Source organism: Ixodes scapularis, unplaced genomic scaffold, assembly GCF_016920785.2.
Source record: "Ixodes scapularis isolate PalLabHiFi unplaced genomic scaffold, ASM1692078v2 PGA_scaffold7__128_contigs__length_106722199, whole genome shotgun sequence".
NCBI classification, from domain to species: Eukaryota; Metazoa; Arthropoda; class Arachnida; order Ixodida; family Ixodidae; genus Ixodes; species Ixodes scapularis.
The window spans coordinates 25,904,443-25,921,501 of NW_024609882.1; the positions used below are offsets into that span (position 1 = coordinate 25,904,443).

General features: G+C 45.7%; 1 pseudogene; it reads right to left on the reverse strand.

The window, feature by feature from the left end:
- On the reverse strand, nucleotides 1-2,967 carry LOC120836778 (annotated as a pseudogene).
- Between the last annotated feature and the right edge of the window lie 14,092 nt (nucleotides 2,968-17,059).

Sequence of the window (17,059 nt, forward strand, 5' to 3'; positions counted from 1 at the left end):
GTACATGGCTGGACAGAGGAGCCTGCTGCGAGGAATGAGGGAACCGCTCCTGAGTATCGAGCAAAGAGAACAGTCAGCGTCAGTCCTGTCGTTCACTTCTACACACGGCTGTCATTTGTACTTTTATAAGGAATGCTCATAATTGTGGAGGCAGCTGCTCCCTGCAGCATTAATCGAGAATGGGCATAAAGCTCTTATATGTTCTGTGTGTAATTTCATGCAAAAGCAATATTGCACCTTTTGGCATTGACTTACTTTGTTTAAGCACAGAGCGCTGACCAACAGTTCTTATTAGGATGGAGCCTGCCATTTTCGATTTTTGTACCGAGACTTGCAGTGAACCTGTACATTTTGTAGGCACAAAATGAAACCCCACAATATGGTGCATGCAGCAGACATTTGTATGGCAGAGTAGTCAATGGTCACAGAAATGCATTTGTTTTGAGAGGGACCAATAGAGACAAAAAGAAAGAAATTGTTGTCGTCCTGCCACCAATAGACCCACCTCACCAAGCGTTCGGCGCATGCGTGAAGCCGCCATAACTTTAGTTCACAATAGGTAGACGGTGGTGCCCGAAACGGCTTGTGCTGTCTCACGCGCAGAGTTCCAGTGTTTCGGGCACGTGCAGAAAGACTGAAGTTCCCTCAATGCATTGCGACAGCGGTGGCGCATAGTCAAACTGGCTGGTGAGATCGGTTTATGGCATGAATTCCGTACGCCTCACCCCACTGGTGTTAAGGATGGTTCTGACCTAACATAGTGCGACACTGTTAATGCAAATAAGGGATGAAAAATGTTCATATCGGGCACGAAGTTGCACCCTATTATTTGGTGCCAGCATTTACTAATTCAAAGTAAAATGCAAAGAGTGCCGCAGTTGTACTCGCACTAACAATGTCATGCAGCATTTGTGTCTGGCCATCATGTTACTCACCAACTGCAGCATCCGCATTGGGCACAAACTCCCAGTCGCAGCTTTGCATCTCGCTGGAGTGGGCGGCTGTAAGTATGGGCAAGGCTCGTGCTGAAGCCGCGAATTTCATCAGCAGGCAGTTAAATTCCACTCGCGCTGTCCATTACAGCAGGGAGCAGGGGCGGATTTAGAGGGGGGGTCCGGATGTCCTGACCCCCCTTTTGATTTTTGCATGTGTAAAATTTAGGACGTGAAACGAAGGGGAGGGGGTTCCTAAACATATGGTACGCTGACCAACACCTGACCCCCCCCCCCCCCCCCCCTCAGGAAATTCCTGCATCCGCCCCTGGCAGGGACGCATGTATGTTGCAAATCAACACTTACCCAAAGCACAGAAGAGCATGCTGACATAAATTACAATACTTTCTTATGATGTCCTCGATACATACTGCACATATACGTGTGGCAGGATAGTCAATTGTAGCAGGAATGCCCAAGAAAGCACATACTACATTTGGGATGGGCAAATACAAGCCGAAAAAGAAGGAACTGAAGAATTAGCCCAGAGTATGCCTGGCACACGCTCGAGTTAAGGATGATTGTGACTGCATGTCGCTGCATGTGCCCGGCTACTAAATGCTGGAATTGCGTGTGACTCACCAACTGGGGGGCCCGCCTGAGGCACAGACTCCTGGTCGCAGTTTTGCACTTTGCTGGATTGTGCCTCTGTGTGCGAGGGCAAGGCTCGTGCTGAAATTGTAAACTTTGTCAGTATGCAGTTCAATGCTACTTGCATTAATTCATCACCTTGGACAAGCACATTCTCAATAATCTGTGAAGGAGGAAATACGACACCTGTGAGAGCAGCAGTTGAATGCAGAGATGGAAGCGTCTGGACGCTGTCTTCCTCCTGCATTGGCTCCCCTGCTTAAAATAGGTAGCATTTTAATACCAACTCTAGCAACCAAGTGACTCCAAATTCACCATCTCTGACTGTGTCAACTTACCTTGGATGTTTCCCATTCCCCTTTCTCGCGGTGGTCATCGAACTGGCTTTGGCAGCCTATGACTAAAGTTGCTGTGACAGCGTCTGGTTTAGGTTTTTTGATGCCATGGCTCTGCCAGATCCGAGGTTCAAACTGATCCGGTGAAAAATGGTCCTGTCGAGAATGAACAGGGCTAACATGCAATTCACGGGACAGTGCACTGAAAACACTAAAAATTCGACTTTGTTTGTAGGTAGAGAGCGTCACACTGTTAGTACAGAAGAGTGATCGCCGCTTTTTTCTCTATCGGAATAAAAAATTCGTCTTCAAAACTGCTAGCGCGGTGGGAAGGGATAATTTGGTACGAGCTGGAACACCCGATCCAACCTTTTTCTGCGACTCCGACAAGCTCCGTTATTCCTCAACTTCGCTTTCTATTCCTAGTTCGGACCACAGCTCTCTCAAAAACAGGTGGGAAGCCAAACAAGCATGAAAGGCGTTTTCGGCTCATATTGCCGCGCGCACCTTTTATTTTTGGGCACAAGTTCGCCCCATTAAACGTTCAGTTTACTCAGTCCTTCGCCGCCTCGTCACTTGTCATCCGTGACAATATTCTCGGTAGTAGCTTTTCGTGTTTCCTAGAGGTTCACTGCGAGACACAGCTGAAGCGGCCAATCGGCGGCTTCATCTATTCATATCGTGTCCCTTAAAAACTCAGACTACGCGAAAAACTTTGCCGGCGAACAACCGGGTTTTTGAGTGAAAAACAACGGGCTTAAACGGCAGAGCACCGAGGCCGCATTTCAGCTGAGACGGAGTTCGGCAGTCAGGCGCGTAAGAAAAAACATTGCATGTGTACCTATGTGAACGTGTGTGGAAGAGGTAACTAGCCCAGAAATGCTCACCTCACAAAGCTTGCTGCTTCTGGTAGGGACGAAGTTTTTCCTCCCAATCATGTGGAGCCATGCCTTCTGCCTCTTCAGATCGGCTTTCCGAAGCGGAACGGCGAACAACTTTTTTCCACTACCAGAACTCTGGCTGCACCCAAAAGCGCAACACCCCGTCATCTAAAACAAACGCTTACTACTTCACTTGCCTCATTACGGTCCAGAAACACCAGGACGTCGAGCTAAAGTCGTCGGCGAGTATCACGAAACACGCGAACGGACGGAGCAGCCGAGCAGCTTGGAAGCAAATGGCGGACGGAAGTGGCGACGATTCCGGAAATCACGTGACATCGCTCTCCTCCAATAGAAACAGATGTCGGCCCGGCAAAGAATGACGGTACTTGTAAAACGCAGTGAAAAAATATCGAGGGACTTTAATCCCGAGCACTCAACGGCTGCGTCATGGGGCGCCCCTGTATCGCTATACATACAGGGTGTTTGATTTTAATTCGAATATATATACCTATTCCTGAAAAGTAGGTGAGAGTTCGACAAGTTTTCTTGTCATCGTTGAGTGATTAGGCTCGGTGGACATTGAATGAAGCAATAATCGTCCATGAGTCTCAACTAAATAACTAAAAGTTGTTAATTAACTTTTGTTTTTAAATATTGGTTTATGGGGATATGCAGGATTACAATATTGATGCCCAGTACTGTTAGAGACCAATACAATATAGGGAATTTGCGAAAAGGTAGAGGTCTTGGAGATAATAATTAATCAATGTTCTGATTTGTTCGTCCGATTTAAAAGTTGCGCGCAAAAAAGAGAGCTGCAAACCCTGCCCAGAATGACTCTTGCAAAAATTTCGTAATTTCAAACACGTCGTCGCTAACTCGGTAGCGTGTCCTTGGTGAGTGCGTCGACAACAGAAGTGTCGCACTCTAAAAAAAAAAGCCCGTAAGTCTGTTTTCCCGCACAACACTCGGAGAGCCAATCACCGCAACTTACGGAGGCAGCTCAGCGAATGACAATGCCGAAACATATCTTTAGACCAAAAAACGCAGTCTGAGTTGTGGCATTAAGCAATGCAAGCGTGACGTTTTGCATTGCTTAATGTCACAACTCAGACTGCGTTTTTCGGTCGAAACATATGTTTCGGCATCGTCATTCGCTAAAGTTACTCCGTAAGTTACGGTGATTGGCTCTCCGAGTTTTGTGCGCGAAAGTAGACGCACAGACTTTTTTTAGAGTGCATGCGATTCACTTGGCAATACATCACTCTAAGAAATGCCTGCGCGTCTACTTGCCCGCAAAACACTCGAAGAGCCAATCTCTGCAATCGACAAAATCAGCGCAGCGAATGATGACAAACAAACGGATGTACACATACTCCCATATTTGGGGTGTACAAGCATTCCCCCAAAAGGGTGGAGTATGTGTAACAAGCACTTACACCGGGCCCCTCTGGGTGTACCCCATGACACCCTTTTTATTAGAGTGCAGGGTGATCAAAACGTGTAATTTCAATGCGTGAACCGATGGCATAAATCGTAAACTGCCCTTCAAGTCGGATAGGTCCATCTTTCTCTGGTGGAACCTCTCAGCCCAGGGCGCCATGCAAGTCTTGCTTCATTTCATCGAAGCATTCTTATACGGAGATAACCTGAAGGGGAGAAGACGATAGCATGCGGCGACGTCAGAGCTGCAAGCTCTGATTGGAAGGAGTGGGTCGGTTCAAAGGCTAGCCATCTTTGTCTCTAACCGCTGTCTCCCTCCAAATGGAGCAAACAGTAGCGTCGTCCGCTCATCGCGCAGTGTCCCGAATTCGAATGCCAGACTCTGCGCCAATAGAAGATGAGAATCCTGCGTTCGCTCTGAATAGTGGATGACATTGAGTAGAGAGGCAGAAGCTGCTACCTTTTGCGCCAACCTACTATTCTTTCAATTAAAGCTGGGCCTAGTGACGTCGTTGAGCGCTTTCATCTCTTCCTCCCGTTTTGATTTTCTTTTTTTAACGCTAATTTAATTTTTACAAGATCTCGGCCTAGGTTGAAATCTTGACAGACCAACACTTGCATCTTTGTCGCTTCGGAAAGCGGGCAAGGTACGTGCCATGCGCTCTAATGCTGAAAATGGCACTGGTCAGGGGATGGAGTGATATCGTTTCAGACTGTGCAACGTTGTCGAAGTAACTGGCGCTAGCGCGTGGTTTCATATTGTGTCTATTTGTACAATAACATATGCAAATAAAGAGCTCCGTCGAAGCTCGTGCTGGTGCCAGCAGTTTCGTCAGCGTTGTGACCTAGGCGTAAAACGAAGTATATGTCGACTTCCGGTTTCCGCCGAAATGCACATGAGAGTCACCGTGCGATAGGAGAAGCATCAAATGGCGAGTCTCCGCCATTTTTTGTTTACAGAGACTATATAAAATAGCCATATCATCGTTGTCTCCTTCTGCATCGGGAAAGTACGGTGAAGCCGAGCTAGTATACAAGACAGAATTGAAAAGAGCGAAGAACCAGTATTTCATCAAAGACCTCCAGAGTCTTATGGGGGTCACAGGGGAAGCACGCCATATCCGTATCACACGCTGGCCTGCTTTTTGCGCATCGTCCTCCTCTTATACCTCCCCCGACACACTGACCGATTGGGTGCAAACACTGCAAACCCGGCTAAACCGACACACGCGCACCCTTTCTACCACTCCAGGTGCAACGGATATAGACACCTACGCACTCCGTCTAGGGGAAGCATGTCGTAGCCTAACACAACGGTGGCGACGTCAACGCCACAACAAGAAGCTAAAACTACGCATTGCCATTGCCCAACTTACTGTTGATGCTGCAGTCTATGCTGCCAAGCTCACTGGTGAAAACTGGCACACGCTATGTGACAAGCTCAATGGCACACTCGGTACCACACGAACGTGGTCCCTACTCCGTCATCTCAATGATCTCATACGGCCTGGTCAAGCCAAATCGGACAGGGCCAAGGGCATTCATAAACTTCTCCGCGCCACTAACCTAACAGACACCCAATGCCTCACACAGCTACGACTACGTTACCTTCCCCCTCCTGACGCTCCACGTTACGCAGACTACACGGGTCCCCCCCCCCCCCCCCCCCCCCCCCAACACACTTTTAGGGGCAAAGCTCCTTAGGGTCTAGCCTTGCCTGGCGTCCGTGCTCACATCGGTTGCACTTCCTCCAAAATCGGCCCACATAAAAAAAAAAAAAAAAAAAAAAAAAAAACGTGCGCCCGCATCAAGACTGTTTGCTTACGAGGCAGACGTCTTAACCACTACGCTACACTCCAATTTTTTTTAGCATTATTGGAGGTAACGCGTTACTAGTAACGACGTTACTTGTAACGCGTTACATTTTTCGCTAACGCAGTAACGTACTCGTTAGTATTCTGAATAACTAACGAGTAAAGTATTTCCGTTACTTTTTTACGGTATCGGCTCTCAAATTTCGTTACTCGTTACTCGTTACTTTTGACCAAAACTGGTGCAATCCTGCACGAACTTATCTCAAAATCCTGCACCAGCTTATTGCTGCACGGAACCAGCATCCGTCACAGTAAAATTAAAAAAAAAAACTCACTTCTCGTAGGCGAAAAAAACCTTCGGCTACCAGCTAATTCCGTTCGTCCTCCTTTTTCTTTTTTTTCATAGTGTCACCACCTACAAGGCTTGAACGAACGACTGCGTTACAGCCTCCTCCCCTCCCTCCTCTTTCCCCCCTGCTTTTTGCAGCAGAAGTGGAGTGCGGGGGGGGGGGGGGGGCGGGAACAGTGAAGGGACATCCGTTTACAACAGTGGACAACTAGTGGCGAAGCGATTTGCTAATTTTTCTAGTTAAAAAAAAAAAAGAAACACCCTTTGTGGAATATTTTTACCCTAAAAAAGTTTTAAACCTGGAAAGAAAACTTACAAACACGAAACCTTTTTTTTTTTTTTTACAATAAAACTAAGAGCTACTGCTGGTAAGGGGCAGCAAGTGATTATAGCCAGTGTTCTGATAACCGGTGTCCTGTTCCAGATAGTGAAGTAAACCAGTTGCTGGTATTAGTATAAACCTGACTGTTACTAAAACCGGCGTACAGATGAGAGATGTTGGTTGTGTTCCAGCAGTCCTCGTTCGCATGCTGTAGTTTATTAAAGCCGATTAACTAACATCTCCGACTCATTCTGCGCGTGAGATGGGCATGAATAACGAAAGTCCGTCGCCATGGCCAGCAGGTCTGAATGAAATGTATCAACTAAAGGAGACAGAATCAGGTAATTTACAGTTTCAATGCCTAATCTGTATGCCAAAAATTAAGCCACTTCGCGCATCAAAACACTATGAAACCACTCTGTAAATTTTTATCTTTATCCAAGCTTGTTAAGGAGGCTTATCATACATCTCTGCCAAACATATGTACTCGAACAGAAAAGTAACGTAAAAGTAGCGTGCGTTATTTTTGAAAAGTAACGGTAACGGTATATCGTTACGTTTGTAAAAGAGTAACGTAGCTCGATGACGCGTTACTGTTTACCAAACTAACGAGTAACGCTATTTCGTTACTTCTTTTCGGTAACGGGCACAACACTGTTTTTTTTTTTTTGTATCAAGAACTTTATTTACAATAAATATGCGAAGCAATTTTACACTCAGCCCTTTTGCACACTGTTCACCGATGTCTGAGGAGGAACGCCAGCTGAAAATTTCTATCCGTTTAACGCCTGCTCAGGCGGTACCTGACGAAGGACGCACGTAGGGTGCCTTCATGTGCGCTTTGCTTAGGGTGGTGGCATCTCGCCATTTTGTCACACACGTTTATTTTTATTTTTGGTTCAGAAGCGCGTGAAAGAGCGTGTCCCTGCACGCGCTTATGGCGCTGACTGTGCTATGGCGACATTTTGTTTTCAACGATTTCTTTATATTTTCCCCGTGAGCGCTTGCTGTCGGCATGTGGTACTACAAAGGGTGGCATCAACCTAAACAGAAGGAAAGATGGAAAAAAGAAGAAGAAAATTACAACAAGAAAGGGAAAAAAATAAGAGAAAGGTTAAAGGAAAAAAAAAGGGGGGGGGGGGGCCTCCCACGCGCACCACCCCCGTCACACGACAACCGAACCCTGCCTGTCATAGGGCAGCCGACAGCCCCGGCCACCCACAAGCCGGCGAGTAACGTATTTAGGAACTCTTGGAGCGTGTAACAAGTAGCGGTAATTGCTTGCTTCTTTTCAGAAACGTGGACATGTTTGATTCCAAAGATGTGCTGCACTCTTAAAAAAAAAAAGAGTCGCTATGACTCTCTTTGGGGGGTATTGGCGCGCCGCAGAATCGACTCCAGTTTGTAGAGTCCCTCGACTTTTTTTACAGAGAGTCGCCACGACTCCCTGTGGGGGGTCTTTGCGCCCTACAGATTTGACTCCTCCACGACTCCAGTTTGTAGTCACTTGACTCTTATTTAAAAAAGAGTCCTGCGACTCTAATCACACTGGAGTCATGGTAGTGTATGGGCGACTCCAGGTGACGTAGTCAACTGCGACTCTTTAACGACTCTTATCCAACGGAGAAAAAGAGTCACACGACTCCTTCCTGGTAATCCCTCCTTTTATGAAGAGTCCCCCGACTCCTATCGCAAAAGAGTCATGGGAGTGTATGATCGACTCTCCGAAAGATAGTCGGTGCTGACTCTCACTTTGTCTGGAGTATAGCAGCCCTAGTCAAGTATCAGTTTGTTGAACAAAGGGAGGCATTGTGATCGTTTGGAGACTTCTTGCCGCCTGCGAGGTTCAACTTGAAGTAGTAACATCAACTGTGTGAAAGTATAACAGTTGAAATGGAAACTTCAATTCCACCTGAAAGAAGAGGTAATATCAATTGTCTGCAAGTGTAAACGTCGAAATGCAGAACTGCTATCTTACAATTTCCTGTAATGAAACATGGAAAAATGAACGATGATGGTCTTAACGATGCTGAACTGAATGCTGCTCTAAAATATATCATGAAACACAACAGAAGCTTTCAGGACAGCATTGTTTTGTTACACTGGAATTTGCACACAACAAAAAAAAGTAAAAGTTTTATTTTAATCGGCCGCTTAACTTCCTATAAGTTCTTTTTTATCACATGCCTAGACTATTGGCAAGAGCTGGTGGGAACGAGCATGTTCTGTTGCTTCATGCCTGCTTTGAGTGGACAGGTGGATGGCAATAAATTGCAGGAATCTTCAAATTTAACAATAAAGATAGCTGTTTCGTCTCAGCTCATATCACTGCCATTTGTGCAAATGCAACTTCATGAGTCCTACCATGCAGGTACTGCAAAACACACCACAAGTATTTAAAACAATTACTTTATTAGAAACTAAGGTGATATATTGGCTCAAAACCCTGCTTTGGCTTCTCACAGGGGATTTATCACAATAACTAAACAAATAACATCATAAGAAATAATACTAATACACAAAACTGGTATAACTATTAGACAAGAACGAAAATAAATTACAATGATAACTTTTGTGAAGGCTTGCTTTGCCTGCTTGGTGTTGAGGATTAAATTAGAATAAAAAAATGGCAACAAGTTTCCTAAAACTTTGTTTGCCTACTTGCTGTTTTTTCAAAACTTTGTTTTTCTTTTTGCAGTTTCTTCTTTTATGGTTTGGATCCTCAGATCAACAGATGCACACACACAAAAAGAAATCTAACAGAAGTTTGGATACACAATGGAACACACAAACCTTTGTATTATAGCTGGGATATTCACCGAATACATATGGAAAACATTAAAACAGTAACCGTTATTGGTAATTCTTTTTCCCTGTTCTAGGAATGTGCTCCGAGTGCTGTAACAACTTTCACAGCTCTTACCGAAATCTTTGTATTTTTACCCATGAGTTTGCTCAAGCACAAAAAGTGTGCTTCGTCGATTCCCCCCCCCCCCCCCCCCCCCATACTGACCTTTCTATGCCCAGTACATGGCTGATACCCGAGAGATTCTTGCTGAAAAGTCCAGGACGTCGATTCCTAGCTCCTCGCAGACAATACACCTGCTGCCAGATGTCCATGGGTGCTTTCCAGTGAAAAGTAACACCAGGTTCCCGAAAGTCTTTACTGGGTCCTGGGGGAAAAAAGCCAATGATAAGAAATAAGTTCTGGATGTCACACGACGTTGTAGGTGAGCAAAGTAAAATTGTCGAGGACATGTAAAGTGCCCACAGTGTCATAGATGGAAAGTCCATGCAGCAGAGTGAAGGCAATTGAGGCAGACGCCCATTGCTGCCTTTCTATATTTCGCTTTCCCCAATTCTCACTTGATTGTGAAGTGTTTCGTACGGTGGAACCAGTGCATCAGGGTGTCTACCAAATTACTAATTTCAAATTCTTTGACTTTTCTAGAATTTCCCTTGACTATTTTGATAAAAACTTCCTGACCACTTCTGGGTCGAAGGATCATAATTCGGAAACGTTATTCAGCATAGTCGTGCCCATGCGCAACCGTCAAGCTTTGTTCCGTATCGCCGTTACACTTTCAGTGGTCATTTTCCCTGATGAAGCCAACCTTTCGACGATTTCCCCAGAAATTTCAGGTTGGTAGACACCTTGATGGTATCAGGTCACAGATGGACACCATAAAAATGCAGACTATTGCATTCAAAATTATTTTAGCCATCAGGAGGAACCTAAAATATTCCCATGGAGAAAGATTGAGAGTGGAGGGGCGGGGGAGGCTGCTGCTGCTATTGTCTACTTTTCCTTTTAAAAGAATATAAATTTAAGGCTCAAAGGGAACGTAAGTAATAAATCAGTAAGTGCACTGAAAGCACTTGAAGCACAAGGGGCACGGTCCTTACTGAGGAAAGAGGGGAGGGTACCAAGTCTAGCTGTACCTGTTCTGCAGCACCCTGCATAAGCTAGGTGCTAAACACGACTGGGGCTTATCTACTGAGAGTGTCTAGTACAGTCAAAGAAAGCATTATAAAAATTGTTGCTGGGCAAGCTGCTTCATGGTTGTAATGAAAAATAGAGTACATTAAGACAGGGACGAAGAAGGAAGGGAAGTCTTTTTTTCTGAAATAAACTAGTTGGTAGTGAGCGCTTGTTTCTTCCTTTCTCGTCCCCGTCTTTTTGTGCTCCCTTTTTAGTTGTAACGAAAGCAAGCCACGATGGAATTTAGAGAGGGCTAAAAGCTTGCTTTAACATCTGTGTGCATGTGAGGGAACGCTTTATGTACAAGGCCTACTACAAGGTAGTAATCATCACAATTTTCCATCTGAGTAGCAGAATAATGCATCTCTGCATTACAAAGTATCCTATAACTTTTCGTGTGCTGTACCGTTATAGGCATCTTTTTCATGCAGCAATTGCGGGACACTAAAACTAATAGTAATTTGTTTATCATCTTTGACTAGATAAATGTTTCTGAAATTTGGCTGCAAAGAACCGCCTTCAAGCATGAGCCCGAATCTGGTCTTTGGTTTGTTTTAAGTCATGGCCAAGTACTCCCAATAAAATATTGGAATAACCAGTTGAGAAAACAACGGATGATACTTATCTCACTTGGTCTCCAGCTTTAAAAAGAAATATGTTTACAGATTGGCATAGCGAAGACACCCTTTCAAACTGATTTATCTTAAACAACCATAAATACATGTGATTTAGCTTTAGCATGAGTAGTTACATCGACCACACAAACGGCACGGCTTTCCTCCGCTTTGTCCCTTCCCCTATCTTGTTGTCTTTTGCAAAGATCGGCATTGATAAGAATAGCGTAGGCCTTGAGGACAGCAAACGGAGCTTGTTAGTGGTTGTCTGCACCAATTTAATCATAACAGTCTAACCCTCTTTTTTTTAAGAATGCAAACAAAAAGATGCTCTTACCCTGAAAAAAAAGGTGTAAAGTGGATTAGAGTTAAGCGCGAAACATATGTACGACGAAAGCGTCCGATCCGACGTGCGGACTGCCGGAATGACCTTGGGGGGAGAGGGTTTTCGTAGCATCGGAGAGCGTTGAAAACCCTCGTTTTCGACCGTCGTATTGCGCGGTCGGACGTCGGATCGGACGGTTTCGTCGTACATGTGTTTCGCGCTTAAGACCATAGCACCTCTATAGTCACAAAGCCTGCCAGTTCGACGACGGAGTCATAGAGTGCCTGGTCACAGATTCGGAGCGTGGTTATTTGGTAGCACAGAGCATTAAAGAGCCATTCCTCGGAGAACCTGGACGTCAGCACACAGCTTTTGCAGTGGCGAGGACCCAAAACATACTTTTTTCGTGTTTCGCGTCCGCTGCGGCGAGACTCTTCTCCGTTGTACACCACTCCACCTTTTTCATTTCGGCGACCGCTTCTCGTGGCAAAATGCCAGGTTTTGTCAGTATAAAGGAGGCTATGGTACGACATATGCTGGTGCTCTGTAGCGGGGCGCCATCCTGCTGTGTAATCTTTGGGCAGCCCCTTAGTCCACAGAACTCTGAGAATGTAGAGGTTATCTATCCTACCTGTGACCATTATCTGCAACTCGCAAATTTCAGTGCTGCATCGGATTGCTTACAGCAAGGCATGCAAGGGAGTCATGTTTTTTTTATCCGCAAAACTTTCAAATGGCCCAATTGTTTACCTCGGCAAAAACTGCACGGATCGGGCACAGCCACGCAGGCGGCAAGGCGTTGACACCCAGAGGTCCCGTTCTCTTCACCTCGCTGGCTCTTGTGGTACCCTTGTCTCCGTCGACTGAAAGGAAAGTCTCTTCAGTGTCGTGGATACTTGAGCCTCCACTGAAGCAAAAATGATTTCATATAAACCTACTTGCCATCAAAGACCAAAGTTCACTTCTTCACACTTATTTTCTACCCACCTAATACAATGGTTTGTTAACAGGAACACCACCGTTAACTAGAAAACTCATTCGTAATGCAAGTCCTCCGTAGTAAGGAATCATGTTCAAGGTCTAATGAAACAACAAGCATGAGCACTAAAGGCACCCTCCTACATGGGTGGGTATTAGTGGACCCGATTTGGCTAACATTTGCGAGGCCTAGCTTCACAACATAATAAATGACATTGTTTCTGGTCACATTATTTTGTTTTAGATGCCTTGGCATTAGTTCTGACCTTGAACTGGTTTTGAGCGCACCAATACAATGTTTGCAACTTCGCCATTGGAACCAGGAAGTTTTTTTTCAAATCTAAATAGCAAGCTTTAAAATAAAATAACAAAAAAAGTTGTACAGATGCACGAATATAATTACCATTGTCTATGCCCGTACCTGCTGGCACCTGTTTCCAGAAAAATCAACGAATATCAAAGTAAATCACATATTATACATCTTGACGAGGCCTGCCGACAACCTGATGAAATGCCAAGAACGCATGAACTGTTAAGTTTTCCGTTCACTGCATGGTTCTCTAAAGGCCCGTTCACACTCTTGCGACCTCTTAAAACTGGGTTCCTTAAAACCTCCTACAACGAGAGGACACACTGGCGCCATCTATTGGGTAGCAGTGTAAGCTCGGCGGTCCGGATATTTACTATTTCTTTTGCGCATTACCCTTTCTTTCTTAGCTCGAAAAACTTTTGTCAACGTTATAAACAAGCCTTTCTTAGAGGTACTACACACGTTTGACCTCGGAAATCCCGCGAAACCTCCGCTCTTGTAAAATTCAGTTCCAGGGTCACCGCATAGATGGCGCCAGAATGCCAGTGTGTACCCTCGTCCTAAGAACTTTTAAGAAGTTTTAACAGATCTCGTCTCTCTCGGTCGTACTCGGTTGCAAGAGTGTGAACGGGCCTTAAGACTCAAGCTTTTGCCAACTGTGTTCATTTTCTTTAATCTTGGAAAGTGCTTCCAATATAGCAGTGCCCATGTATCCTCCCGAAGTTGCTGGTGCATGCTTGGGACACCCTCGGAAGCTTCTGCCGTTGACTTTGGAAACCTGTGGACGCACACATACTGCGGTTCTATCCTCCAGCCAAGGCTACCCGCTTGCGCTTGCACAGCTTTCGCAGTTAGTTCATGCTGAGGCAAGACGAGGTATAGTGGCATTTGCACATTCAAGATAGCGAAACCCACCACATGTCGGCTCCGAGCGGCATGATGATGATACCCAAGAGCTATTTTGCGTATGGTCTATAAAACCTATATAATGCACGATGCTGAACCTGCCAATTGCTACATAGTTTAGAGCCGGGAAGGCGGGCATGCAGGAAGGCACGCACCTGCGATTGCATCCCCTCTGGCAGGTGTAATGGGCTTCCTTCCCACGGCGCCATACTTTGTCACGCCTGGAAGGTTGGCCTGTCACACTCCTATTGACCAGGTCCTCGCCCTTGTAGAGGCACCGGGACAACAGGATAAGCAGCGCGAGTCGAACTTGGCCTTACCTATGGCCCAGTCAAATTTTTCTTCTGGTACGGAAACCCCGCCTCGGAGGTAACGCTGCAAGTGTAAAGATAATCATAAACAAACAGGTGCTCAAGCAAGTTTTAGTACAGGTATAGTGCCTGAACGTATTTCCCACTGGTGCGATTGCCATCCTGTTCCTCCCATGTATTAAGAGTTGTCCCAAGGAAGCAACAATGATGTTACAAACCCGAAAGTGTCATGCTGTCGAAAGTCTGCAGTTGGTCTTCAAACCTCTGGTGAATAAGACAAGCAGGCACAAGTGCCGCTGTCATCATGGCGTCCCAACTTGTTACTGTGAAGTGACCGTGGACTGTCGAGGCACCGAAAAGAATGGTGCGGCAAACACACCGGATGGCTAACCCCGCCTAAAACCCCTTGGCGAGTTTGTGCTAGTTTCGTAAGTGGCATCAAAGCGCCTGAGCAGGAGGCCCGTGCAGGACTTGGAAGCAAATGGCACTGTAGCCCTGAAATGAGAGGCACTTGGAAGTGAGTGGCAGCACGGCACTCACTCGTGAGTGCCGTGCTGCCACATTCGGAATGCTTATCACTTGGTCTTTAAAACTTCCGTTGTCTCCGTCCGACATAAGTAAAGATCAACCGAATAAACTCCCAGAGACCTCTATTGTCAAAGTCCTATCATACATAGAATGCATGGAATGCAGCACTTCAGAAATTATCGTTTTAATTTAGTTAGAAGACTTTATACCGCACAATTGTTCTGGTGAGGGAAAAAGAAGCTGGTGTTAATTTTTCCACTAAATTTAGCGGGAAAATTGACGTCACGTGACAGGACGTCATAATATGACGGGACACCACGGCCTGACGCCGTCCCGTCACCCGATATCAGGTCACAAGACGTCAATTTTACCGCTAATGTAGCGGTAATGTAGGAAATCGACGTCGCCCGTTGTGGCCACGTGGCATGACGACACGATGTCATGTCGGGGTGTCACGGTGATAGCATGTTGTCACGTGGCGTCAATTTCCCCACTAACTTTAACGGAAAAAATGCATGGACCAACGGAAGCTCGACGAACGCACGGAAGCATTTCTGTGGATAGGGGGTCCTGTTAAAACGGATTTCATGCTTTAAAACTGAACGCATTTTACTGTCCTCCATAATTTAATCATTGCCATTCAGGCAAGTTAAGCGTGCGAAAAAAAAATGTAATTTTAACAAGACATCAACGAGGTGACCTGAATGCCGCAAAGTGTATAGCCAACCTGGAACCTGAACTTTTAGCCTTTTAGAAAGCAAAGTTTTGGATTAATTGGCACGTGGCAGAAGGAAGACATTTTTTTACAAAACATAACCGGAGGCAATGATAATTTAACGAACTATTTAAGTGATCGTTTCTACTAAAAACTCGTTGGTACATATGGACTATGCAAACATACACTCTGAAATAGGGAGTGTAACACTTACACACCTTTCCCCATATATAACCATAGGTCGGCATTTTAAGCTGTCCTCACTCAAACTCACGATCACTATTTTTTCCTCAATCAGAACTCACGCCCACTCACGATCACGATTTATTCAAAATAGGATCATCACCCGGACTCACCCTCACAGCTCAACGCAAAACCAAAACTCACTCGCCGTCATCATCACGGTCGTCACGCTCACAGATCATCACGGTCATCACGCTTACAGGTCATCACGAATCATCAGACTCACAGGTCATCACACTCACAGTTCCTCACGGTCCTCACACTCACAGGTCATCACACTCACAGATCCTCATGGTCCTCATACTCACAGGTCATCACGGTCCTCACGGCACTCACACTCTCAGCTCCTCACGGTCCTCACTGTTACAGGTCATCATGCTCATCACACTCACAGGTCCTCACACTCACAGCTCCTCACGGTCCTCACAATCGCAGGTCCTCGCGGTCCTCACACTCACACAGGTCCTCACGGTCCTCACACAAGTCTTCACGCTCATCACACTCACAGGTCCTCACACTCACAGGTCATCACGCTTGCCGGTTGCTTTCTTTGTGCTTTTCTTTTGTTTCTCTCAAGCCTTTGGTTTGTCTTCGCGTGAGTCGTGCGGCGGGGAAACTTCTGAGCCACTAATCCAATTTGAAAGAAATGTACTATGTTAATGTTTATGCTCCGCACATTTCTACCAAATTTCGTAAACCTGGATGAATTACGAAAGAAACTAAATGCAAGCTGACTAAAGTGGGTGCGTTTAACTTTCGCCTGCTGACAAGGGCGTCGGGAAAACAGAAACGTGCCTTCCAACAGGTTACACAGACAATGTCGCAGTGATTAGAACATCGCCTCGCTGTGCATACCTCGCTCATTTGTACACAGATAAACAATTACTACATATATCACCTCCGTTTCTTTTCTTGTGCCACCCACAGGTACTTCTACGGAAGTTTATGCAGAATTTATATATAGTAAACATATGGGCATCTACCCATTTTTTTTTGTGTGTGTGTGAGTGGGGGGGGGGGGGGGGGGGAGAGAACGGTTATATTAGGTAGGGTGGTTGCACGTGACGACGGTTTGAAATCTCACCATAATCCCTGTTGACAGTGGTGTCTGTCAGTCGTATGCTATTCTATGAACAGAGGCCGCGGTGGCCGAGTTTTCTTCTCACTTGAGTTGCCTCTGACTTTGTTGATCGATCGTGCTTGCCGGAGTAGGCTGCGATTTAAGGAGAATCATCGGCTGGCATTGTTTTTCAGTCATCTCGGCCTTTATAAAATACTGTCAGCATTCATTATCTTGATACATGCAGCCGTCCTTGAATTGATTTCGTTTGGATTGGTTTGACTTTGGCATGACTTTGCTTGGTTTGGTTTGGAGTGGTTTGGGGGTTTGCGGCCGTCCCCATGTGGTTCTTTGTCG